Raw genomic sequence first — 27611 nt, forward strand, 5'->3', positions numbered from 1 at the left:
CTAGTGTTATATAGTTCCTGAGAGTTACCTCCTGAAAGCCAACATTTTGCTCAAATGTGGCCTCTCTAAGCCAATCTCAGCATCTAAACTCACTACCTTCCCTCCAGTGTGGGACAGGATTCCTGTGGATGAGTCTCCCTGGCACCAAGGGATTATTACCAATTACCAACTAGTGATGCATTGGAAAAAGACTTAGACCAAAAGGGGGAAATATTATATAAAAATTAGTTTTTATGGCTAAGAGATTTCAAAGTGAGTTGGAGGTCATTACAGAGGTTACACTTACGCGCATGTTAGGAGAATCTCATTGACTGCCACAGTAAACAATGCCTTAAGAAGAAGGGCTCCTGAGGGCTCTAGAGAATATGGACACTTTAGCAGGGCAGACAACCCCAGGAATTAGGCACGCTGTCAATGGACCTCACCTTAGAATATATGATAACATATGCCCCCAATGTATCAGAGTTGGACTCAATCATAATTTTCCTACATATGGTTCATGTGCACCTTTTATCTGAACTTGTAATTAGCTCTACAACCATTAAAAATGTGTCCCAGAGACTTAGATCTTCTGGCTGTTCATATGCTGGTTGAGCCCTGAATCTCAGCAGAGTTGCAGCCAATACCAACTTTCGGATTCATCACACTTGCCCAGGACAAGTAAAAAAGAATGATGATGGACAACACGCATTCCAACTGCAGGCAAGACAGTTCCACCCATCAGCTCCACTGGATCTAAGGCCCCTCTCTATCAGCACCAGACTGGGTATCACCATCTCAAAATCTTCAAGATTGAGGAATGCATAATTATATTCTAGTAATGGAAGACCTTGCAACATTAATATAAAGGCAATGGCTACCAGAAGTTCTGAAGGGAGGGACAGGGAAGAATAGGTGTAAAATGGGCATTTTGGGGACATTGGAATTGTCCTGTATAGAATTGCAATGACTGATACAGGCCATTATACATTTTGTCAAAACCTATAAAATTGGGCAATGCAAAGTGTAAATCATAATGTAAACTATAGACCACGGTTAGTAGCAATATTTCAATATGAGTTCATGAACTATGACAGATGTACCACACTGAAAGATGTTGGTGGGTAAAATTGGGGGGAGGAGGGGAGGTATATGGGAATGCCCTATATTTTCAAAGTAACATTTATGTAAACTAAAGCTTCTTTAAAAATAAAATAAAATAAATTTTTTAAAAAGAAGCAAGGAAAATATTTATAAATTCATATATTTGTAATATTTGCTGGCTAGCAATAGCCATCAATGTTGTAGGGTAATGACTAGCCATTTGGAGAAATGAAAGGAGCTCCTTTAGACCCATCTACAGGAAGAAACCGCCCTCATTCTTCTGGTTCTCTGATTTGCATGTGCTCCCAGGATCCAGGAAGTGCTTGGTCTAACTGAAGAGATGAACTGTCTGACTTTCTCAATTATCAGTGATCTCAATTTTCAACCTACAACTGACCCAAAAGAAGATGACATTTTAAGAATAAACATTCTTTTGTCCCTCCCTTTAGAATTTAAAGTTCCTACTGGAATATTTGTAAGAATAATGAAAAGTGGAATAAATTAATGAGTACCTGCAGGGAGTGCTCTGGTTAAAAATAAAGTGTGTCTTAAGGGTAAATCTAAGCTTGTTTAGTTTGGTTGAGCCTTTCTTGTATCTTATCTAAAGGACAAATATTTGAATTGCCTCATTTCATCCTAACTGCAAATTCAGGCATGAGGAATCCCTAACCTGCACACCACCTCATGCCTTCCTATTCATAGAAGAGCCAACTGGGAGGTACCCCAGCCACATACCTCCCAAGTCTGTGCAGGACTGGACAGGGAAGCTGTCTCTAGCCCTCCCATCAGCCCCACTGTGCCCCTTCCTCCCCTGTAACTACTTCTGTGAATGCTGGCTCAAGGTCTCAGGAGAGGCCAGCTGGGAAGAATCAACATAGAGGGAGCCTCAGTCATCCTCTTCCTGCACAGACACAGGTGGGAAAATCTGCTGGTCCAAGAAAACCAGGGGTGCTTGGAACTCAGACTTGGAATTCCATCTTAGCCCTGACACTTAGCCCTCTCTGCACCTTTGCTTCCTCCTCTGTATAATGGGGAGAACAATATCCCTCTCCCATTCTAGACAGTTGTAAAAATCAGGTGAAGATTCTTACCAGTGTCTTGCACTTTATTACTAGTTGTCACAATCCTGCTTACTGTTTTAAATGCTCCTTCTTGTAGTCAAACCCTCTCCACCACCACCACCCCATGGTCTCAATCTCTTGCAAGGACCATGTCTGAGCAGACCATGAACTTCACCTGCGAGTCCCATGGCTTCTCCCCCAGGAATGTCACTGTGACAAAGTTTCAAAAATGGGAATGTGCTCCCAGCCCTCTAGACTACCATGGTCCCACCAGACAACAGTGCCTCCTACGTCATCTCCAGCCACACAAAGGCGCAGCTGAGCCCAAGGTATGTCTACTCTCAGGTCACCTGTGAGGTGGCCTAAGACACCTTACAGAGCCCTCTCCACGGGACAGTCATCTGTCTGAGTTCAACTGAGGTAGAGACCTGCATACATGTCCCAGCTGCATCCCAACAAGGCTGTTCCCCTGGATTCTGCTCCAGGGCCTGATTTGCCTTGAGTCTGATTCCTAGTTGTCTCTCCCAGTTACCAGATTAGTGGTTAGCATGGAGGTCATCCAGCCCCATGCTGGTGCTAAGCAGAGCAGCCGTGAAACTCTCTTGGTGAAACCTGTCCTCACTCTACCTGCTCATTCTTGTGGGTACATGTTGGTGTAGGTGTGATATGTTTATTAAATAATATACAGTATAGTGTAGACTTAGTAAAGAGTCTATGGTTTTCACCTAACTGGCAAAGGGGTCCTTGCAGGAATGGGCTTCCCTAGGTTTTTGATCCCACTAGTCTGGTGACCTACCTTAAACTCTCAGATGCTCAATTTCCTCATCAGAATGGGAATAATAATACCTGCCCCAAAGAATTGTGAGGATAAAGAAAACAGGTGCCGGGAAGCAGACTTGGCCCAGTGGTTAGAGCATCCGTCTACCACATGGGAGGTCCGCGGTTCAAACCCTGGGCCTCCTTGACCCATGCGGAGCTGGCCCATGCGCAGTGCTGATGTGCGCAAGGAGTGCCATGCCACGCAGGGGTGTCCCCTGAGTAGGGGAGCCCCACGCGCAAGGAGTGCACCCTGTAAGGAGAGCTGCCCAGGAATGGCACTGCACACATGGAGAGCTGACACACAAGATATCGCAACAAAAAGAAACACAGACTCCCGTGCCGCTGACAACAACAGAAGCAGACAAAGAAGAACACACAGCAAAATGGACACAGAGAACAGACAACTGGGGTGGGGTGGGGGGAAGGGGAGAGAAATAAATAAATCTTAAAAAAAAAAAAAGAAAATAGGTGCCGTATTTATGCATCACTGAATACAGTGATAGTAGGACTATCCTAAGAGTCTGAGAAGGACATGAATGAGAACAAGGAATCTCATTTTGTGCCCCAGGCACAGGTTTAAATGTTCAGAGCATTGATGGACTCAGGTGTCTCCAATGGAATAAGTGGAGGCCCTGGGAATGGACTCCTATGTGACTCCTCTAATGGTTCCTCCTGCCCCTTGATTTCTAGGCCCAGAGCCATGTACTACACTTCTGGTAACTTTCCTACTATGCTAAAAGATGCTGCTGGAAGTAGGTACCTCTGTCATCTATGTCCACAGGAAGCAACTATAAGTTGTTGGGATGGTTTGGGCTTCAGGGACGGGGAGCAGGACAAGAAGAAAGGGGCAAGGTCAGCAGAAGGACCCAACCCAGGAACTCCGACATGTCACATAGTGTCAGGACCCATCTAGAGTGAAGACAAATTGACATAGCTCCTCCACTCCCCTCAGGAGACTCATGGAACCCCCTAAGAAGTTCCCAACTCCCCAGGAAAATGTGAGATCCTGTAGGAGGTAGACTAATCAAGAAATTTCAAGGGGTATCCTCCAAGTCCTAGGGGTTCTATGGAGGAATGATGGATAACAGGGAAGTGGTTCCCTTGGAGACAATCTCTAGATTATTTGAAAAGTGGGGCTTCTTTGGGACAAAAGAAATACATTTTTTAAAGTAATCTTGAGATCCCTTGAATTGACTGCTCTGAGAGATATTCCCACTCTGACAGTCTGTGTGAATGAGTGGAAGGGACTGGGAAGGGGGTCAGGACTCAGGGAGAAAGGCTGAGATGGCAGCAGTCCTATCTTGGGGGGTTACTATCCACTCATGACAGCAGCCAGGAGGAGAGCAGCACCAGGCTAGAGTAGGCATTTAGTAAGTATATTTTGAGTGATGAGCAGATAATTAAATAAATTCCCTCCCAGCTATGTGGGAATCCCCATCTCTGCCCACGTCCTTCTTGCCTGAGAGAAGGAGCCAACTGGGAGGTTCTGCAGACTCTGCTCCTCACACCTCCCCTCCCTGTACCATTTTCCTGTTGCTCCTCACCATCCTTGATGCCCCAGAACTGAGTCCTGGATCCTAAGTCTGGGAACTGACTCACTGTACTTCCCCAGAATGTGAGAAAGAACTCAAGTCTCCTAAACATAACAGGAGATCACTTATGCATTGTTTTGGGCCTGGCCATAAACCATATGTTCATGTCCACTCTCTCAAGATTTATTCTCATCTTCTAGATTTTTGCTCATCCCTGATGCCCCAACCTTGCTGCCATTCTCTATTATCTCCCGAATATAAATGAATACTAATCCCAGTTAACAAAAGAAAAAGTAGTCTCCTATCCCACTTTGCCTAAGTGTTCAATTCCTCAAACCCAAAACACATTTTCCCCTCCTCTTCCCGAGATGGAAACACTAGTTCCTCTGTCACCCTGTGGTATTAGTCACGGTTCTCTAGGGAAACAGAATCAACAGGAGATATCTGTAAATAGGGTAAGACTTTATAAAATTCTCTCATGTGACCATGGAGATGCACAAGTCCAAATTCCACAAGCAGGCTGCAAACTGGGTCCTTGATGAGTTCCCAGGAGACACTGGGAAATCAAGCTGGAAAATTCTCTTTGAATGCTGAAATCAATTCCCCTTTTAAAGCATTCAACTGATTGGATAAAACATCACCCATTGCTGATGGCGATCTCCTTGTTTGATTGTAGATGTAATCAGGCATCTATGCAATAAACTCCCTGATGACTAAAGTCCAAAAATGTCCTTGTATTACAATTAGCCCACAGCTTGTTTGACCAAACAACAGGACACAATTACCTGGCCAAGTTGACACGTTAGCCTAACCATCACATTACACCCCTTGTCAACTTGGCAAAAATACACATCACCTTAAACCATACTTAGTCTCTAAATAAAAACAATAACAGACATGCATATATATATATATATATATTTCCACATAACAGTATTCGACTGTCCTGCATACAACTGGAAATGCATTAATTCCTTACAGAATAGGGTGCAAGTCCTTGGGTAATATTCACTCTTAAACTTGACATCCTTAAATATTATGGCATGAAACTAATACAACTTGTCATATGATAAGGGAAAAGTTTAGGGAAGAAAACAAAGATATTTGCTTTATGTACATATACCAAATCATACTAATAACAACACAAGGAAGAAAGACTCATGACCACTTTAGTCCTTGTTTCTGTAACTAGTAACATGGTTGAAGTTCATATTTATCACTACCTTCTTCCACTATTTATTCCATGTTCCCATTACCCTCAGCAAGCAAGCACCTCAACTGGTCGTTGTTCTTTACCTGTTAGGGTGAATCAAACTTTCATTCCTGGAGATTCTTGGCCATTTTAGTTCTGCTTGGAATGGATTGTTGTAATTTTCCATTGACTTTAATCACAGGGCATAGCAGTACTAAGAGACACCCCAGAGGATCTTCTATATTCCAGGCAAACATTCTTTTCCCCCATTACATAGAGGCAGTTCTATTTTCCCTTGATAGTCAGGGTCAATCATCCTAGCCAATACAATAATTCCCTCCTTTGCCTGTTGATTTAGAGGTAAGAGAAACCCAAAGTGTCCAAGTGGCAGTCTTAACTTCCAGGTCAATGGAATCACTGTTGTATTCCTTGATGCAAGCACTCCTTCTTTTGAAACTAAGACCTGTAGCCCAGCAGAACTTATGGTTGCAGGGACAGGAAGCAAAAATTTTCCTAGTGGATCACTAGGGGTAATAGTGAGTGGTGTCAATACCATTTCAACCCTTTGGTTCCTGGACCTGTGAATCCTGGCTATGGGAGAAACAGCACCATATAGTGGACGGTGATATAAGGCATACACAGCCTCCTGCAGAACATTGCCCCAGCCCTGCAAGATATTGTCAACTAGCTGGCACCATAATTGAGTCTTCAAAAGACCATTTCACTGTTATATCAATCCAGATGCTTCAGGATGATGGGGAACACAGTAAGACCAATGAATTACCACACACATCATTTGCTATAAAATGGGTTCCTAGATCAGAAGCAATGCTGTATGGAATGCCATGGCAGTGGATAGGACATTTAATAAGTCCATGAAGTTTTGGAAGAAACATTGAGTGAAAGGAATACAAACCCATATCCAGAGTATGTGTCTATTCCAGTCAAAAAAAATCACTGCCCTGCCATGATGGAAATGGTCCAATGTAATCAACCTGCCAACAGGTAGCATGCTGAGAAATAATTCCATTGGGGATTGAGTGTGGGTCTCTGTTGCTGGCAGATTGGGCACTCAGCAGTGGCTGTAGACAAGTTGGCCTTGGTGAGGGGAAGCCCATGTTGCTGAGCCCATGCTTAACCTTCATCCTTACCTCATGGCCACTTTGTTCATGATCCCAGAAGGCAATGACAGGAGTGGCTGGGAAAACAGGCTGAGCATTAGCCACAGAACAGGTCATCTTATCCAATTGATTATTAAAATTTTCCTCTGCTGAAGTCACCTTCTGGTGAGCATTGATGTGCAACACAAATATTTTCATGTTCTTTTTTCACTCAGAAAGGTCTATCCACATACCTCTACCCGAGACATCCTTGTCACCAATTTCCAATCATGTTCCTTCCAAATCCATGACCATCCAGCCAAACCACTGGGAACAGCCCATGAATCAGTGTACAAAAGAACCTCCAGCCATTTCTTCTTCCAAGAAAAATGAACACCAAGTGTACCGCTTGAAGGTCTCCCCACTGGGAGGATTTGTCCATACCACTGTCCTTCAGGGACATCCCAGAAAAGGGTTACAGTGTTGCAGCTGTCCACTTTAGGGTAGTACCTGCATATCATACAGAACCATCTGTAAACCAGGCCTGAGTTTTCTCTTCCTCAGTCAACTGATTGTAGGGGTCTCTCCAAGAGGCCAAAGCTGTGGGCTGGGAAAGAGAAGGTAACATGGAGGGATGGTGACCATGGGCATCTGAGCTACTTCCTCATGTAACTGATTTGTGCATTCAGGACCCACTAGAGCCCTATCTTATATGTATCACTTCTACTTTATTATGGAGTTACTGCTGTACATGCCCAACTTAATGGTTTGGTGGGCCAGACAATACCCAGCTCATGATAGGCAACACAGGGTTCATGGTAACTTGATGGCCCATGATTAAGCATTCGGTCTCTACTGAGGCCCAATAGGAGTCCAAAATCTGTTTCTCAAAAGGAGAGCAGTTTTCTGCATAGGATGGCAGTGCTTTGCTCCAAAATCCTAAGGGTCTGCATTGTGATTCTCCTAAAGGGGTGTGTTAGTCAACTAAAGGGGATACTGATACAAAGTACCAGAAATCTGTTTGCTTTTATAAAGGGCATTTATTTGGGGTAGAAGCTTACAGTTCACAAGGCCCTAAAGAGTCCAACTCAAAGTACCATAAATGTACTTTCTCACCCAAAGTCTATTTCCATGTGTTTTCGCAAGATAGTTGGTGCCATCTTCAAGGCTCCAGCCTTCCTTCTTCCTCTTAAGGCTTCAAGATCCCAACTTCTTCCAATCTCAGCTGTAGGCTGACATAAGGCACTCTCCCTCCCCAGGGCTCATTTCTTTCTGGGCTCAGCTGCTCTGTTCACAAGGTCACCTGTAGACTATCAGGCTCATCTTTCTTCTGGGGACCTCTGCCATATCTAATGAGCTGTCTCTCTTCCTCTGTGTTCCTCTTCTCTGTGTTTCTACTTCCTTGTTAGAGTTTGTTTTATTGGCCCAGCAAGGGGGCTGGGACTCAAAGCTGAGTCACACTCAAATGACATTGTCAAATTAAAGCCCTAATTTTAGCATAATTTAATCAGACATCTCAGCTGAATCTAATACAATCAAAGGGTTTTCACGCCCAGAGGAACAGACCAGTTTACAAACATAATCTATATCTCTTTTAGGAATTCATAAATAATATCCAGCTGCCACAAGTGGCCTGCCAAATGCTTCAGATGGCATCTCTATTTGCCGCTGAAATCCAGCACCACTTGATCTTGGCCCAACTGTCAGTCCAACTGTCAGTCCAGCCCAACTGTCATTATATGGCCCAACTGTCAGTCCAGCTTGCACAGCAACCTAGACCTGTTGCAGAACCTCCTCTTGTTCTGGCCCCCAAACAAAACTGGCAGTTTTTCTGGTCACTTAGTAGATGGGCTGGAGTAGCACACCCAAATGTGGAATGTGTTGTCTCCAAAATCCTGAGATCAACTAAGCATTGTGCCTCTTTTTTGGTCACAGGAGGAGCCAGATGCAGCAGCTTATCCTTCACTTTAGAAGAGATATCTTTACATACCCTGCACCACAGACACCTAGAAATTTCAACAAGGTGGAAAGACCCTGCATTTTGTTGAATTTATCTCCTATCCTCTCTTCCACAAATGCCTTAGCAATAAGTCTGGAGTCATTGCTACTTCTTTTTCCCTAGGTCTTATCATTATAATGTCAATATAATGGACCAGTCTTTTGGGAGGGATAGACAATCAAGGTCCCTGCAGACAGTATTATGACATTAGGGCTGGAGAGTAGATATATCCCTGAGGCAGGACTGTAAAGGAGATGAGATGTGGGGACATTTTCGGGACCTGGCTTTGTCCTAAATGATATTGCAGGGACAGATGCTGGACATTATACATCCTGCCCTAACTCACTGAATGTACTGGGGGAGAGCGTAAACTACAAGGTAAATTATAATCCATGCAGTGCAGCAGTGCTCTAAAATGTATTCACTAAAATCCAATGAATGTGCCACAATGATGAAAGAGGTTGTTGTGGGAGGAGTGGGGAGATGAGGTGTGGGGTATGTGGGAACCTCTTATATTTTTTAATGTAACATTTTTTTGTGATCTATGTATCTTTTTATAAAAAGACAATTTAATAAAAAAACAAACAAACAAAATCAACATCTTATTCTCAGCTGGGCCCGTTATCCCTCTTTTACCCCCTCAAGGCACAATGCAAGGAAATATGTGGCAGGGAGACTCCTGTGTTAATAATGCCAAGTATTATCTCAATTCATTAGCCTGAGGTTACCTTCCCCTTCCTTATTGTCCTCTGCTAGACCCAGACCCAGACGTGCAGAGATGGAGACCCCGGAGGACCTGTTTCTGTGTCCCCAAGACATGTACCCTAAAATGTTTCCACACAATTAGTAAAGCCCAGCTCAGACCCAGGGGATTTAGAGGGTTTAGGTTATCCTGGTGAGGTGAGGCAGCTTTGAGGATGGGTGACCTAATGCGTGTCTTGACCCCAAGGATTCCCAGGGTGGAAGATGTTTCAAAGGAGAGTGCAGAGGAAGCTGCAGAAGATGGCCTTCAGCTGTCTGAACTCTTTGCAATCGCTGAAGAGAACCGCCTTACCCAAGGTCATGCTCCCTCTGAGGTAATAGCCCACAATAATGGTGGTAAAAAGGCCCAGCTCTTTCACCCCAACTTAGGACAGCTCTGAAGGACCATCCCAGCACCAGCGCTTCATGTGGGGTCAGCTGAGGTCTGCATTGGGACTTCAGGGCAACTCACCTTCTTCCTCTCCCCAATCCTGCTGCCTTCCCCTCTATTCCACAGCTGTTGATCCTACAAGTTTTCCTGAAAAGCAACCTGCTTGTTAATATTCATCTCACAGTCTTTTCCCAGGGAACTCAACCCTGAAAGAGGCCGTGCTGGTACGGAAGAGGGGGGATTCCTCTGGCTCCCAGGACCAAGCCAGTCATGAAAGGATAAAGGATTGTTTATATTACCCTGGGCATTTAAAATCCACTTTAAATTCTTAAGAGAATTTTCCAAAGTGTCTGCCTGAATTTAAATTACCCCCAGCAGTGTTTGAGAGTTTGCATTTTTCGATTACCTTTTTAACACCTCTTGTAGGGTTTTTTCCATTTTTAAAATTTTTTCAATATATTTTATTAAAGTTGTGAACTTACAACAATACAATCCTGCACATGTGTGGAATTGCCATACAAAACTCCTACCCCAACACACTACATTGTTGTGGAACATTTGTTACAAATTATGAGATATCAGATAATTACCACTAGCTATGGTCTATAGTATACATTTGGTATATTTTTTCCATACCCCCCTAATAGTAACACAGTACAATTTTGGCATTTATGCAAGAATATTACAGTATTGCTGTTGACTATAGTCCATAGGTTACAGTAATAGTATATTTTCAACACTTCTCCACATTCTCACCACTTTCCAATAGTGATTTACATTTGTTCTACTTCATAGAAGGACATTCTTGTATTTGTACTATTAACCACAATTCTCACCCACCTCCGGGTTCACTGTGTTATTCAGTCCTATGCGGTCACCCCTCGGGCTGAAGTGTGGTTTGCTGGCCTGGCGGGGGAGCAGCCGCGGCAGGCCAAGCCGCTGCCCCCATAATAGGGTGGCTGGTCAGACTCACCGCCACCCCTGAAGGAAGCTCGGCATGGGCGCAGAGTGCCCTCGGGTCTCCCCTTCTCGGCAGCCATGCTTCCGCGGCCGCCCCTCCTCCCGGATGGCGCCACACGTTGCCTGTGGGGCGGCACCCTTCTTCTTCCTTCTCCCTGCGCAGGCGCAGGGTGGAAAATTCCAGTCTGCCCTTTTCCCCTCCCCCGACAGCAGCAACAGCCAGGCATGGGTGGAGAAATCCAGTCTGCCCTTTTCCCCTCCCCGACAACAGCAACAGCCAGGCGTGGGCGGAAAAATCCAGTCTGCCCTTTTCTCTCCCCCCAACAGCAGCAACAGCCAGGCGTGGGCGGGAAACTCAAGTCTGCCCTCCACCCCAGCAACAGCAGCCACCAATCCCTAAACCCTGCCCCTTCCCCCAGCAACAGCGACAGCCAATCCCTAACCACCACCCCTCCCCCGTCCAGTACCGCCCACTGACCTTTCGCCGGCAACCAATCAGAACAGGGCGTGGCTTCGACCAATCAGCCTTCCCCAGCCCCTATAAAACTGTTGCCTCTCCCTCAATAAAGTGGACTTGCGTGTTTACCTTGTCTCCGCGGTAGTTCTTCAGCCGTGTGCCCTCCAGTCCTGAGAGCCCCCGACAAGGGCCTGGCCTCCCTTGTCCCCAGTTCGTCGCCTGCTTCTCCGGGCGACCCCTTCGTCGCCGGCTTCGCCGGGTGACCCCGTCAGCCGAACCGCGCAACCCCTTGTGAGACTGATCCCTCGTCTGCTGCCGGACCGACCCCTCGTCCCAAGTGGGACCGACCCCTCATCCCAAGCGGGACCGACCCCTCGTCCAGAGCTGGACCGACCCCTCGTCCGCAGCCAGACCCCACCTCTACCGACCGAGCAAGCCGCCGCAGCTGGCGCCCAACGTGGGGCAAGGCAACTCCACCACAGCCTCACTCCATAACCTGGCGGCCCCTCCCCCCCCCCTCTTCTCACCTTGGGACTTCTCTCGTGCAACATTGCTGCTACCTGAGCCTTGGCTACCTCATACAATCCACGGCGGTCTGGGAGAATCGCTGGATGGCTTTCTCCTTCCATGTCGGGGGCTTATACCGACCCGCTATGATTAAGAGGAGCCTTGGATTTCTCGGGAGCGCGCGCTTGCACGTCTGAAGTAATCCTACCACAGCCCTACGCCCTCCTCTCTTCTCACCTTGGGACTTCTCTCATGCAACATTGCTGCTACCTGAGCCTTGGCTACCTCATACGATCCACGGCGGTCTGGGAGAATCGCTGGATGACTTTCTCCTTCCATGTCGGGGGCTTATACCGACCCGCTATGATTAAGAGGAGCCTTGGATTTCTCGGGAGCACGCACTTGCACGTCTGAAGTAACCCTACCATAGCCCTACGCTCTCCTCTCTTCTCACCCCTATCTTTTCGCTCTGCATTGCTGCTCCTGAACCTTGGTGACCTCATACGATCCACGGCGGTCTGGGAGAATCACTGGATGGCTTTCTCCTTCCATGTCGGGGGCTTATACCGACCCGCTATGATTAAGAGGCGCCAATAAAACTCTCAGGAGCGCGTGCCTGAGCACCTCCACCCCTGCCTTCACCTCTGCCTCCTCCCCTCTGCGCTTACTCCCCTTTGCCTTGCTCCACTGCTCGTCGTCCCGCCCTCCCCTCGTCGGGGCCTTCTCTTGGCCCACGACCACCGTCGGAGCCCCACTGGCTCCGACCCCTCGTCTCACCGCACACCTCGGCTCCCATCGCCGTGCTCTCAAGGTAAGGGCCCCTTTTCTTATCGGCTCCAAAAGGCCATTAGCAATGGGTAACATCCTATCTGCTAAGCAAGCCCCACAAGTTCGGGCCCTCGCCGGTCTCCTAGACACTCACCGGTGTAAGATCTCTTTCAAACAGTTTCAAGTATATTGGGACCTTCTTCTCCCCTTTAATCCGTGGCTTACCACGTGTCAGCTTTGGAACCCGGACACCTATACTCACCTTATAGATAGGGTCACTTTTGCTGTGGAGCAGGAAGGTAAAAGATTCCCTCCTGGCTTATTACAGGCAACATGAAGTCCAGAAGAAATCTTGAAGGGTATAATCTATGATATGCTATATAAAAAAGGATTTAAAAGCAGCTATACCAAGAAAGTAAGAATTATGAGTCAACTGTAAATAAATTATATATTTCTGTTAATGTGTTGTAATTGTTCTGTGTTTGTCTGTCTGTTCGTTCAATGTCAACATATATTGTGATACCTCCGGATGGTAAATATAAATTACTAGAAATCTTTAAAAGAGCTCTATTCAAGTGGCCAAAAATTAAATAAGCGCTTATATTAATACTTAAGTTTATTATATTAATACATAAGTTTAAATGTTAATAAGATATCTACAATTTTAAAAAAATTGTAAGTCTTAATTAACAAAATTAACTGTACATCTTCATAAAAAGTTGTTCTTGCCTAGATTAAAATGAATAACTTATTTTTCTTCACAGGATAATATAAAGAATGTAAAACTTATATGAATATTAAAAAAGGTTAAAAGTTTGTAAAAATGCTAACTGAAATGTAATAAGTTTTGCAAAAAGACGTATTTTGTCCTAAAGTAGGATGGCTAATTTTTCATAAACTCTTGAAACTTAATTTGCATGTGGCAAGTGTAAAAGGTATTGTGATAACTTTACGTAAGGGAATGTGTTCTGTAAAGATAAAATTTATCTTCAATAGTCTATATGGTTATAAATAATAATAAACGGTTTAATAAAGCATTGTTTACATTAAGGTATTAAATGACTAATTCCAAAAGGTCATTCTTAAATATATATATATAAAACTGAATTGATGATAATAATAATAAAAGGTAATTTTATAACAGGAAAGATTAACAGCAACCTAGCTCCCCTGCCAACTTGCTTTTAGGAAACGGTTTCTAATATTGCATGCTACTAAGTATTTAAAGAAAAGTTATTCTTAAGGAAACAGAAGATGATTTTGTCTTTGCAGCCATTGTCTATTTAGCAACACCCCTCGCTATGGGCCTAGCCACTGTTGCGCCGGACGATTGGAACCTTAAACAAAGACTCCTCCTCACTGTCATCTTCCTATCTATCGTTACTGTATTTACTGCCCTCATTCTCCTTCGTTTATAAAGCAGTCTCCTACAAACCACAAAGCTTCTGTCTTAAACATACCATTCTCAACCCTATCCTCTAAATGATCTTCTCACTTCCCCCACGGCCTTTAATACTTTATTTCTTCCTCATAACCTTTGCTTTCTTGATAGTATTTTCCGCCATCTGTCTAGCCGCTACCGCCCCAGAAGATTGGAACCTCGACCAACGAATTCTACTCTCCATCGCCTTTCTGTTTATTATCCTCTTTTATGCTTTACTCCTTATCTTCCTCCCATAATGACTTCACCAAGCCTCCTCTTGTCCAAAACCGTCACCCTTCTTTTCCTCACACTCCCCATTGCACTCACCAACCCCAGCCATCAGCCTTTTAATTGGACAGTAAGCCTCTGGCAGGAAAAAGTAATCCTCTCCTACAATGTCTTCGCTTCCAAGGAGAGATCAACTACCTGCAACGCGCTGTCATCCTGGACTTTTAACAACAGATGGACCTTATAGGCGCTGAGATCAACAAGAATTGGACATTGGCCACCCTTGCTTGCAACGGCAAGATACCGCCCCCTAAATTGTACATTTATATCCCCGTCATACTCACCTCCCTCTTCAGCCCCGCTTCCCTCATTGCTTACTGCCTCTTGGGCACCGGCTACTTGTTGCTGCTGCCATCCTGGCCCTTATTTGAAAAGAAGGGGGAAATGCGGTCACCCCTCGGGCTGAAGTGTGGTTTGCTGGCCAGGCGGGGGAGCAGCCGCGGCAGGCCAAGCCGCTGCCCCCATAATAGGGTGGCTGGTCAGACTCACCGCCACCCCTGAAGGAAGCTCGGCATGGGCGCAGAGTGCCCTCGGGTCTCCCCTTCTCGGCAGCCATGCTTCCGCGGCCGCCCCTCCTCCCGGATGGCGCCACACGTTGCCTGTGGGGCGGCACCCTTCTTCTTCCTTCTCCCTGCGCAGGCGCAGGGTGGAAAATTCCAGTCTGCCCTTTTCCCCTCCCCCGACAGCAGCAACAGCCAGGCGTGGGCGGAAAAATCCAGTCTGCCCTTTTCTCTCCCCCCGACAGCAGCAACAGCCAGGCGTGGGCGGGAAACTCAAGTCTGCCCTCCACCCCAGCAACAGCAGCCACCAATCCCTAAACCCTGCCCCTTCCCCCAGCAACAGCGACAGCCAATCCCTAACCACCACCCCTCCCCCGTCCAGTACCACCCACTGACCTTTCGCCGGCAACCAATCAGAACAGGGCATGGCTTCGACCAATCAGCCTTCCCCAGCCCCTATAAAACTGTTGCCTCTCCCTCAATAAAGTGGACTTGCGTGTTTACCTTGTCTCCGCGGTAGTTCTTCTGCCGTGTGCCCTCCAGTCCTGAGAGCCCCCGACAAGGGCCTGGCCTCCCTTGTCCCCAGTTCGTCGCCTGCTTCTCCGGGCGACCCCTTCATCGCCGGCTTCGCCGGGCGACCCCGTCAGCCGAACCGCGCAACCCCTTGTGAGACCGATCCCTCGTCTGCTGCCGGACCGACCCCTCGTCCCAAGTGGGACCGACCCCTCGTCCCAAGCGGGACCGACCCCTCGTCCAGAGCTGGACCGACCCCTCGTCCACAGCCAGACCCCACCTCTACCGACCGAGCAAGCCGCCGCAGTCCTAGATTATTCTTTAGCATTCTTTCAGTTGACATTTACATTCCTAAACTACCCCTTTCAGTCACAATCCCATTTGTAAGCCAGCTGTGTTAGTTCTACTCACTATAATGTGTTACTGTCTATTTTATCCATTTCCATGCTTTTACAAGTCAAGTTAATTAAAACTTCTACATACATTAAGCATAGTAACCCTTCTCAGCCCTCTTCTTTTTTCCTAATAACCTATACTCTAGGTTTTAACTCCATGCACTTATTTCTCATATTTAGTTCATATTAGTGAGACCACACAATATTTGTTCTTTTGTGTCTGGCTTATTTCACTTAGCATAATGTCTTCAAGATTCATCCATGTTATCATGTATGTCCTATATGCTCTTCTTACAGCAGCATAGTATTACATCATATGTATATACCACATTTTGTTTATCCATTCATTGGTTGATGGACACTTGGGTTCTTTTCATCTTCTGGCGATTGTGAACCTTTCTACATATGTTTCTTCTGTCGCTTTTACTGAACCTGTAGTTGACACTGGGGTTGGTGTATACTCAGGAGACTTGAATCTCTGGACTGGCCATGTGCCAGCTGGGCTCTGAGCCTCAGCAGAGTTGCAACTCCTACTCTCCAGTTCCTTGGACTTACCCAGGCCAGCTAACAGGGAGGTGAAGATGGTCAACCACCATACCAGGGAAACAAGAGTGCCTACAACAGCAAGCAGGAGAATTGCATCCATCAGCCATGTGGGATCTAAGCCTCCTCTCAACTTAGAGGTAGAGTTGACATTACCATCCAAGGGTTCACAGGAAGGAGGAACAAAATATGGATTAGAGTGGACTTACTGGTATTTTACTATAGAACTATCATGACTCTTGCAATTGAAGAAACTGTATCACTGATGTGAAGACAGTGGCCACAGTAACTGCTGAGGGCAGGGAGAGGGAAGAAGAGATGTGATGTAGGGGTATTTTTGGGAATTGAGTTGTCCTAAATGATATTGCAGGGACAGATCCTGGGCGTTATATATCCTGCCATAACCCACTGAATGGACTGGGGGAGAGTGTAAACTACAATGTAAACTATTATCCATATGTTGCAGCAGTGCTCCAAAATGTATTCACCAAGTGCAATGAATGTGCCACAATGATGAAAGAGGTTGTTGATGTGGGAGGAGTGGGATGAAGTGTGGGGTATATGGGAACCTCTTATATTTTTTCAATGTAATATTTTTGTGATCTATTTTTAAAAAGGCAATTAAATTTTTAAAAAAATTTAAAGCTATATTTTAATTACTTCAATTCATTTGGTACCAGGAGATATAATAACTACCCCTGGGTTTCCATCATGCTGCTACATTCATTATCTCCTTAATCTCCATAAAACACTGCCAGGGAAGACTTGTTATCTCCAATGTGGAGATGGCAAAACTGTGCCTAGCAAGGTCCAGTTATTTCTACAGTTCCTGAGCAAGCCCTGTAGGTCTGAGCAGTCATCCTTCCTCTTTCCCCAGGTAACATCTGCACAAGTGGTAGATGGAACAGGTGCTCTCCACTCAAAAGAAAAGGCATTGAAATGGATGTGGCTTCACTCACCAGGCATCTGACCCCATTTCTCCTCCCTTCATGTCCTTGTCTCCTATTCATGTTATATAATTCCCACTTTTTGTTCATCTAAATCAACTTCCTCTTCCAGAAGGAAATTATTCTTTTTGTTGGGTACAGGGACACGCAATACTGAGGTCCACATGAGCTGCTGCATTTGGGATAAATTTTAGCAGCTATATAAAAAAAGTGTCAGAATCGGAAGTCATTTTGAGAGTAGATCTTATTCAATTCCAAAGTTAATCAAGTCCTAAAAAACCCTACACTTTCCCAGAGATGTGTTCTGGGTGAAGGCTAGCACAGAACAAGGCCACAAGCCAGCAGCACCCCAGGATTCTTCTTAGCCTGGAGCTGCCAAATGGGGAATTACAAGGAAGACTTCAAGGTAGGGTGAGGGGCCAATTGGGGAGAGCACAGGCCCCAAGGCAGGAGGGAACCTCCTTTCTGCTGGGCCTGTCCAAGCCTCTCTGAAAACTTAACAGGAAGACCTCCTAACCTTTAGCACCTCATCTGTTTGAATAGTTCCGCAATCGAGAAGCAGGAACTATTCACATCTAGAAGCAGCTTGCTATCTCACGGCCCTTTCTTCCCATTAGAACCACTTCCTCCTCTGTCCTGGGGGGTGGGGCTTCTCCTCTCTGGGTGCAGAGTCCCAGGCCTCCCCAGCACAGGCACTGGACAGAGCAAGCTCCACAGGCCTCCACGAAGCCCATTTGTGCCTCCCGGTCTAACCCTCCTCGGCCTTCCCTGCTCCTGACTCTGCTGCTGGTCCTCACAGGTGAGGCTTGTCTGAGGTACAGCCCCCTTTTGTCCTTCCTCCTCTCCTTGCTCCCAGATTTCCAATTTTCCAGGTAAGCCCTGATGCCACATCCAGCGCTGCATATCTGAAAACATGAACTCAGGGATCTGAGATTTCCCCTCAGGATCCATCATCTGCAGCTTATTACCAGAGGATGTCTCTCAGAAGATGCTTCAAACCACAACCACCACCACAATAATAATTACACTTTTATAATAATTATAGATGATAGAGCTATTTTCAGAAAAATCATTATTGAAATCCTTGCAAATGTGAGGCTCAGAGAGGTGCAGTAACCTGCCAAAGACCACGCAGAGTGAGCTCAGAGACAACCACCAGGCAGTCTGACTCCAAGCCAGGTGCTCTCTGTTCACCACTTAGAGGATGTGACACCTAAAGTGGTGCCTGCTTAAGCTGGACGGAGATGTATCCTTCTCTGGGGAAGTCCAGCCACCATCCTTCCCACACAGTGGCTGGGTCTGCTTTGCCTCTGTTCTTTCTCTGCTTCTCCCTCACCCTGTGATCTTGGAGTCTCACCACCCATCCTCCACAGAACTTTGCACTTTAAAAAGCTCTATATTTTAATGCTTCATGGGTTCCTACAACCTCCCTGGTCTCCCAGAATTTCAAGTGGAGATTTTATTCTCCCTGTTAACCAAGACACACAGACTTTGGGGACATTCTCAGGGCAGCCTGGAAAAGACCCTGCTCACAACACCACCACCACCACTGGCCTCTGTGGGCCGAGTCTATTTCCTGGCCACAGAGTCAACCCCATGGACCCAGGGCTGGGCACACCCCTGCCAGCTCCCCACCTTGACCCTGCCATGTTGCCACAGAGGTCTAACTTTTAAAATTATTCCCATTACACACATACTGCACAGGATACCAACATTGAGAGTTTACTATTGAGCCCCCATAAGCAGGCACAGTTCATACCACTTGGTGCCTATTAAATTACAACATTCCTGTGTGAAAGCTACTACCATTGTCTCCAATGTACAGATGGGGAAACTGAGGCAAGCACCATTTCTTACCCAACATCACCTACCTAAGTGAGTGAGCAGCAGGGATTCAAATCCAGGCCAACTAGCCCCAGAGTTAAACTACTCGGTTCTCAATGGAAACTCATTGCAGAAAGATTAGAAAACAGAGAAAAGGAACAAGACAACTAATCTTCACCCATCCCTCTAGCTGGAGATAGCCAAAGTTAAATTTCTGGCGTGTGTCCTCTCAAATATTTATTCATAGTGTGAGCAATGCTTTCTATGTGTTAAGTTTTTTACAGAGCTTTTAACATGTATTTTAATTTCATTTAATTCTTTAAAAACCTTGAATGCTAGCCAGCTCATCTACACTTGTTTATATATTTAATATAAACATTAATATAGATATTATAAATACATTTATGTGTCTGTATGTATATATATTAGGGGGTATAATTATGTATATATAAATATACACATGGGATTTTTCAAAAAGACTTTCCTTAGTTCTCAATAAATCATTTGCAGATTATACAAAATGCACATTGAACAGATTTTTAGTTTTCCCTCTCTCCTAGTCACCCTTCTTCCTTTTCTGTTTCTCTAACCTTATCCCTTACCCTCTGCCCAATTCTTAAGATATGTAAACTCCTCTCTTGGTAAAATGAGATTTTTCTCAAAGCAGTATTTCTATTCATTACTATTTCCAGCATTCCCTCTTCTATGCAGGGTAGGGGCAGGAAGGAATAGAGGTGATAAAAGATACAATTCAGCTCCCACTTCCCCAAACTTCTTCTCCAGGATTAAAAACCAAAATCTCTGCTGTTGTCCACATACCAAAGACCTGCCATGTGACTGGACATATCCCTCTTAGGAGGCATACTTAGTTACAAATTGTGCTAAGTGGTTGAGTTTTACCTGCACACACTTTGCAAAGGGGAACCACAAATTCTCTCCCTGTGAAGTAGCTGAGAAATATTTTTAAAACAACAGGTTTTACTTGGAGAACCACAGTAGCTTGCTCCTCTGGTTTACATCCCTGCAACCAGAATCCATGCCTGTTTCTCAGGAAACTTCAGGTAAGACTTCTTGTATTTCTCTGTCTTCAGAACCTCTCTAGTCACTGAGGCAGTGAAATAGAACCAGAAATGTTTCCAACATATTCCCCTAGAGCAATGAGTAGGCTAGATATATTTTCTGCTGATATGTTATTAAAGTTGACATTTTTATGATAAAATTGCCCTCCTTCCAGATTCCAGTAGGTTTCATTGCCACTTGGCCTGTAAGACAATGCACAAGCTTAAGCTTTGGTTATGATGACCCATACTTCTAGGTACCAGTTTCTGTGATGGTCAGGAGAGAGATGTGGTAAACAGAATGGTGACTCCCAAAAAAGTCCATGTCCTAATCTAAGAAAGTTGTGGATATGTTACCTCATATGGCAAAAGGGACTTGGCAGAGAAGATTAAATTAAGGGCCTTGATATGGAGAGATTCTCCTGGGTCATCAGGGTGGATCCTCTATATTAATACCAGTCCTTATAAGGGGGAGATGAAAGGACCAGAGTTAGAGGAGATGAGACAACAGAAACAAGAGGTCAGAGCAACATCACTGCTCTGCTTGAAGGAGGTCAGGAGCCAAGGAGTATGGCAGCCTCTAGAAGGTGGAATAGGCAAGGGACCAATATTCTTGGAAAGCTTCCAGAGGAACATCTTTCTGTTGACCCCTTGGCTTTAGCCCCTTGTGGCAGTTTGATATTCTTGATGAATTCCAAAAAGAAATACTGATCATGCTTGTAAACTGGTCTGTTCCTCTGGGCATGATTAAATTGTGATTAGGGCTTTGATTGGGCCACATCAGTAGGACTTTGGAGGAAAGACATGGCAGAGCAGAGAGTGTAGTTTTAATGCTAGAGCCCTGGGAAATAAATACAAAGAGAAGCAGATATGTGAGGAAAGAGAGAAGACTCCATTACACCCAGCATAGACCCTGGGAAAAGAGATGAGCCATTCACCTGAGAGTTTGTAGCTGGCCTTCTGGAGAGAGCAGAGCAGCTGAGCGTGGGGAGAAACAAGCCCCAGGGGAGAGATGAGACTTATCCCTGCCTACAGCTGATATTGAAAGAAGCTGGGGCCATGGAGCCTTAAGAGGAAGAGGAAGACTGAACCCTCGCAGACATCACCCACCATCTTGTGTCAACACATGGCAACAGACTCTGGGTGAGAAAGTAGTTCTTATGTTGCAACAAAGCCAGGAGTTCTGAACCACAGAAAAACCCAAAACCAGCTCTCAGGAGACATGGAGGAACAGATTTATTATGTGTGGACCCAGAGGAAAGTCGATCTCCAAATTCTGAGCCCCGTTTTTTCAGTTTTCATAAGTTTATATAGGATTTTATGTGGGATCAGCATGACTTTTGCTCATTGGCTAATGCGTTGCTAGGCGAAATTTTGCAAACGGGGTTATGGAAGCAGAATGCAAGTACAAGGTTGCAGGCTGATTTACAGAAGTGGTGGCAGGGGGCAGTCACTCATTTGATATCTTCCTGCTAGGCCACGTTTTTACAGACTGATTTACAGAAATAGGGGGCAGGAGTTATTCATTTGATATTCTCCTGCAAGGCCATGCCCTCACAGGCCGATTCACAGAAGCGGGGGCAAGAGTGACTTGTCAGATATTTTTGCAAGGTTATGCTTTTTATTTCTCAACACTTGTGGTATCTTGACTTGGACTCTTTAGGACTTTGTGACTGTAAGCTTCTAGCCCAAATAAATACCCTTTATTAAGAACCAACCAATTTCTGGTATTTTGTATCAGTACCCCTTTGGCTGACTAAAACACCCGTTGAGACCTATTTGAGATTACTGACCTCCAGAACTGTAAGATAATATATTTCTGTCCTTTAAAGTCATTAAATTTGTAATACTTTGTTACAAAAGGAAATTAATACTATGTGCTTATGCTATGGGGAGAAAAACTCAGGGGCTTAAAACAACAACATTATATTTAAACTACATATTCACTGTGTGTTGGGAATTCTGGACATCACTGTCACTCATCTAAGAGGATAGAGAAGACCCATCTTGAACCTTGCAGATCTGTGGATAGGAAAAGTTGAATTGAAGAGATTGCTGCACCTGCAGTAAATGCATAGCCCAGAAGATAAATCTGTCGTTTCCATTCCCAACTCATTGGTCTTAAGTAGTCCAAACCAGAAAAATATGTGGTTACTGTGTGTTATATACCTTCTGGTTCCTTCACCAAACATGCCTAGTCCAACTTCTTTTCCCCCAATCACATCCTGGACTCCAATGTGTAAATCCAACATGTATGTCTGGGCCCAGCCCGATGCAAAAGTTCAGAAAGTGCCACACTCCATGTGGCCAGAGAGTGGAAAGCCAGAAATACTTTGTGAAAAATTCTAATAATTATTAATTAATTACAATGTTTTTCTTCTACAAACAACACTGTTGTGATTATTCTTGTACTTAGAGTCTTGCACTTTGTTCCATATTCTCCTGAGCATAAACTCCTAAAACTGAATTGCTCATGTAAGAACTTCACAAAACTGACTTTTGACTTGGGAAAGGGGTACTTTAAAGCATCACTGACAAGAGTGGATGAGAGGCTGTTGGCTGTAGAAACCTGAAGCTGATTGGGTGGCATTAGCGGAAAAGCCATTTGTGAACAGGATATCAAGTAGCTCACAAATGCAGTGAGAGTTTGGAGAACAACGATTTCAGCTGTACAGCCAGGAAGTGAGCCCCAAACCAGGCCTTGTCCAGCTTCAGGGGAGGAGTGCCCTTGTCTGGCAGAGTCTGGAGAGGGACAGAGCTTGATTGCTCCTGGCCCCTGCTTTGTGCTTCATCAGCTCTCAAGTCAGAGGACAAGGATGAAGGAGGCCGCGCCAAGAGGGGCCTCCAGGCTCCTGAGCTCTGCCTAGGGCAGAGAAGGGACTGTGGACACCCACTGTGGACTTCCCTGCAGGAGGGCAGGGGACGGAACTGCAGGTGGTTCAGTCTTAAGATCAGTGTCATTTGTAGCTGCTCAGGTGATCACTCCATTCTGCATTGTGTCCCCTCAAGCCCCTGTGACTTGTCTCATGTAAAGGGGGAACAGGCCAGGCCAGCAGATGTTCTTCAGCTGGGCCACTGCTTCCTAGAAATTCAGAAGTGAATTCCAGGCCCCAGTTCTGTCATAGCTCTTCTAGAGAGGGCTCAGGTCTCCACTCAGGCTGGGTTCTGACCTGAACTCTGCCATGATCTTAACCTCTCTGTGCCTCAGTTTCCTTTTTGTGAGGATTGAGTGACTTAATAAGTGTAGCTTGATGAGCACAAAGTCTAGCTCATGGTCTGTACTCAGCAAATGAAGTTATTGATAAACACTCAAAAAAAAAACATATGGCACCAGGCAGGATAACTGCTCTGTGTTTCTCTTCAGGAGTGGCAGGGCAGGAGGAGGAGCTGCAGGTGATGCAGCCTGAGGAGTCAGTGTCAGTGAAAGCCGGAGAGATGGTAACTCTGCGCTGCATCCTGTCCTCTCTGCGCCCTGCAGGATCCATCAAGTGATTCAGGGGGACTGGGCCAGGCCGGGAATTAATCTATGATTTCAAAGGAGGCAACTTCCCCTGAGTAACAAATGTTACAGACACCACAAAGTCAAGCAACACGGACTTTTCCATCCGCATCAGGAATATCACCCCATCTGACACTGGCATCTACTACTGTGTGAGGTTCAGGAAAGGGACTCCAGACACTGAGTATAAGTCTGGTCCCGGAATCTGGGTGTCTGTGAGTGGTGAGTATGTCATGGGTTCCTTTGTCCCCTGGTGTGTGACAGCAAATCAATAATAAGCCATCCTTAGCAATGACTCACCACCAGGTGGGGTGGCAGGTGCTTATATTTATGGTCTCCTTTCACCCCCTTTTACAGACATGAAAGGGAAGTTGAGGCACAGAGAGGTCACACTGTTTGCTCAAGAATCCATGGTTCATAAAAGGTGGAGAAAGGCCAGGAACCCTCAGTTGCCTAATTCTAAAAACCACCTTTTCCAATCTGGTCCTACCCTTTGATGGTTGAGGGATCACCCAGTACTGAGGCCCAATCTCACACCAGAGAGGGCCTCCCCGCTTGCATTGTGAGGTCTTCTCTTTACTTTGCACACATTTTCAGGGAGCCTCCCAGTGCCAGGCTCTGCCCTTGATGCTGTGGCCTCAGGAATGAATGCAGCAGGACAAGGCTCTTCTCCCTTGCAGCTTCTGTTCTCTTCCCTTGCAGTGGGGAGAAAGTCCGGGCCAGGCTCAGGGGAGGACGTGTGTTTCTTGATTTAATCTTAAGAAACATCACACTGAGGAGAAAATCCTCAGAGACAAAGATTCTCTGTTTAAGCTTAGTTGGAGGAGGTGCCAAGAGGCTCAGCTTTTGCCATGAGTCTGTCAGGAAATCCCTTGTGGGCTCTAGGACAGACTCACCCACTCAGTCGCTGGAGGCTCCAAGCAGAGCTGGGCCTTCTCAGTGTCCCTCACCCAGGGAAAGAACGCCCATGTGGGAGACTCAGGGGTTTCCAGTTAAGGTAGCAAAGATGCTCCTTTGGGTTTTTCTGCCAGAGGCCCAAGATCCCCTTCCACCTCCCACATCCTGGAATGTCAGCACGTGAAGGAGCTTCAGACACCACCAGTCCAGCCCCCACTCAGAGATGGGAGGCCAAGGCCAGGAGGCAACACAGGCCTTGACCACATTCTCATGGAGAGTACTGGTGGAATTGGGTACTGATTGCAGATCCAATTTCAGGCCAGGCTCCATGCTGCGGCACAAGGCAGCCTTCCCACCAAAGAGCCTGATGCGTAGCAGACTGAGGTTATTAAACTGAACGCTTGAGCAGGAAGCCAGCAATTCTCCTTCTCATCCATTTCCCAAAGCGCAGAAGGGCTCATACTCAAATGCTGAGGTTCACTGCAGGGGTTTGGAAAACCCCTATCAAACTCGAGGCACTTCATTCCATATCTATATCTCTTAATTACTCTAGATGATTCTAATATACTACCAGGCTCACACCTCTGACCTAGATCTTCTTCAGAGTCACACAGGAGTTGTATTTTTTTCTTCACGAAGGTGGTTCCCCATAGAGGTGAACTGTGAGAGCAGCTTTTTGGGGTGTAGGTGCTTCAAAATAGGATATGCTGATGATATGTTTGGAGACCCAAGTGTGAGTATGGACACCATCCCATGGGCACGACTTGAGCTGAGAAGTTACCTCCGAGGAAGGAAATCAGACAAAGCACTGCTGAGATCCCAGCTTCACTGCTGAGGGGACCTCCCCATCTTTTCCCATGTTTGCTCCTAAACAGGTTCTGGAATCCCAGCAAATCCTCACTGTTCCAATTTTGAACTCTCCCACCCTCAAAACCAAAATGTCACAGAGGAGATCTGTTCCCTCCTCCCTTTCAAAATGCTGGCAGCTTTCTATAAATAGCTCATCTGGGGAATGCCTGCAACCTGGTTCATGTTTTGATAAATGTATGTCCAAGAGACTTGGATGGATTTGTGCTGCTGCTTTGCCTGCTCAGTGGTGTTGACTCCAGATGAAAAGGAACATGTTTCTGTTCCATGGGCTTGAGATACCTGTCCACATCCTCATTCCTCCATGACTGACAACAACAAATATTTTCCCTCTAACAATCACAGCATTGTTTTTCCACTGCCCATGGATAACCAACATTGTGTCCTTTCTCTTTTTTTCCTTGTTGTTCTAGCTAAAGTTTTGTCAATTTTATTGATCTTTCAAAGAACCAAATTTTTATTTCATTGATTCCCTTAATTGTTTTTGTATTCTCTGTTTCATTTATCTCTGTTCTAATCTTTATTCTTTCCTTCTCCTAGCTTTGGGTTTAACTTGATCTTCTTTTACTGCTTCTTAAGGTATAAAGTTAGGTTATTGATTGGAGAGCTTTCTTTTTCTTTAATGTAGGCCTTTATAACTATAAATTGCCCTCTGAGCACCACTCCCACTGCATCCCATAAGTTTTGGCATATTGTATTTTCATTTTCATTGTCTGCTCATTTTTTTTAATAGTCTATTTTCTCTCTGTTGTTTACATTGGATAAATGCTATTGGTTTGTCCTTAACTTCACTGATTCTATTCTGTCTTCTCAAATCTTTTATTGAGCTCTTTCTGTTAGTTTTTCATTTCAGTTATTGTATTTTCAGTTGTAAAATTTCCATTTGGTTCTTCTTTATAACTTCTTATTTGTTGATTTAAGATAAATTGTAATTGCAGAAGCATTTTTATGATGGCTGCTTTAAATTCCTAGTCAGATAATTCCAAAATCTACACCATTTTGTTATTGGCATTTGTTGATCCTTTTCTCGTTCAAGTTGTGATTCTCCTCTTTCTTAGTAAGACAGGTGACTTTTATTCTATCCAGGACATTTTGGTTATTATGCTTCAGAACTCTAGGTCTTATTTGAGTTTTCTATTTTAGCAGGCAGCCACCAAGTTTAGGTGTATCATGCAGGTCCTGGTTTGTTTTTGTAAGTTGTGTCTCCACTGCAATTTAATTTTCAGGGCCTTTAATATGATATTTTGGTCTACTTGCCTCCTGTGGTGCTATGGCTCCCACTGCTCCCTCCTGGTAGGCCTGCAGGGGCAACGCCCTTCCCAGGTATGGCAATTTGAAATTATTTTATGAATCTCAAAAAGAGAAAGGTTATGTTTGTAAACTAATCTATTCCTCTGGGTGTGGTACCTTTCATCACCTCTGATTAGATTACTTGATAAAATCACTTTAGGGGTTTTGATTGGAGGATGTCAGTGAGGCCTGACTCAGGTTGAGTTTCTACCCTGTTGCTGGGTTTGATATAAACAGAGACACAGACACAGAGGCACACAGACATGGGAAAAGGCAGCTTCTATTTTTGATCCAGCCATGTGAGAGAGGACTAGAGGATCACTGAACCATGAAGCCCCCAAGAACCTGGGCCCACAGAGCAGCTCAAGAGGAGACAAACCCTGCTATATGCCTAATAGCTTACAGCTGAACTCAAGAAGAAATTAAAGCAGCTGAGACTGATAGAGGAAGCCTGGAAAGAGACAAGGCCTATGCCTGGTTGCTTACGACTGAGCTCCAGAAGCTGGGGTCCAAGAGACCGTGATCCCAGAGAAGGCTGGGACCTCATCAGATGTGGGTAGCCATCTTGCTTCACCACATGCCCAGACACCAGGATCAGCAGTAGCTGACTTTGGTGAGAAAACATCTCTTATGGAGCCTCGATTTGGACTTGTCATAACCTCGAAACTGTAAGCTTTTACCACAAATAAATCTCTTTTATAGAAGCCAACCCATTTTTGGTACTTTGCACTGGGCAAGATCGCCTGCTACCTTAGGTGAGAGAAGGGATTCTGCTACTTGTATGAATGGAAAATGCTTCCTTGTGTTTTTTGTGACAGCGGCCATCCTTCAAGGGCCTCCAGATGTCTCTAGGTTGGATAGGAGAGTCTCCAGCCCACAAAGACAGAGTGCTCCCCCCCCTTCTCCACACAATTGCCAAAAAGCACTTCTTCCTTCCTTTTCCCCCATAAAGCCAAG

The 27611-nt window shown here is 45.3% G+C and overlaps 1 pseudogene; it reads left to right on the top strand.

The window, feature by feature from the left end:
* Nucleotides 1-2405: 2405 nt before the first annotated feature.
* LOC101410925 (signal-regulatory protein beta-1-like) overlaps nucleotides 2406-27611 on the top strand; it is a 66867-nt pseudogene continuing 41661 nt past the window's right edge.

The sequence above is a fragment of the Dasypus novemcinctus genome, chromosome 24 (assembly GCF_030445035.2).
Source record: "Dasypus novemcinctus isolate mDasNov1 chromosome 24, mDasNov1.1.hap2, whole genome shotgun sequence".
Classification (NCBI taxonomy): Eukaryota; Metazoa; Chordata; class Mammalia; order Cingulata; family Dasypodidae; genus Dasypus; species Dasypus novemcinctus.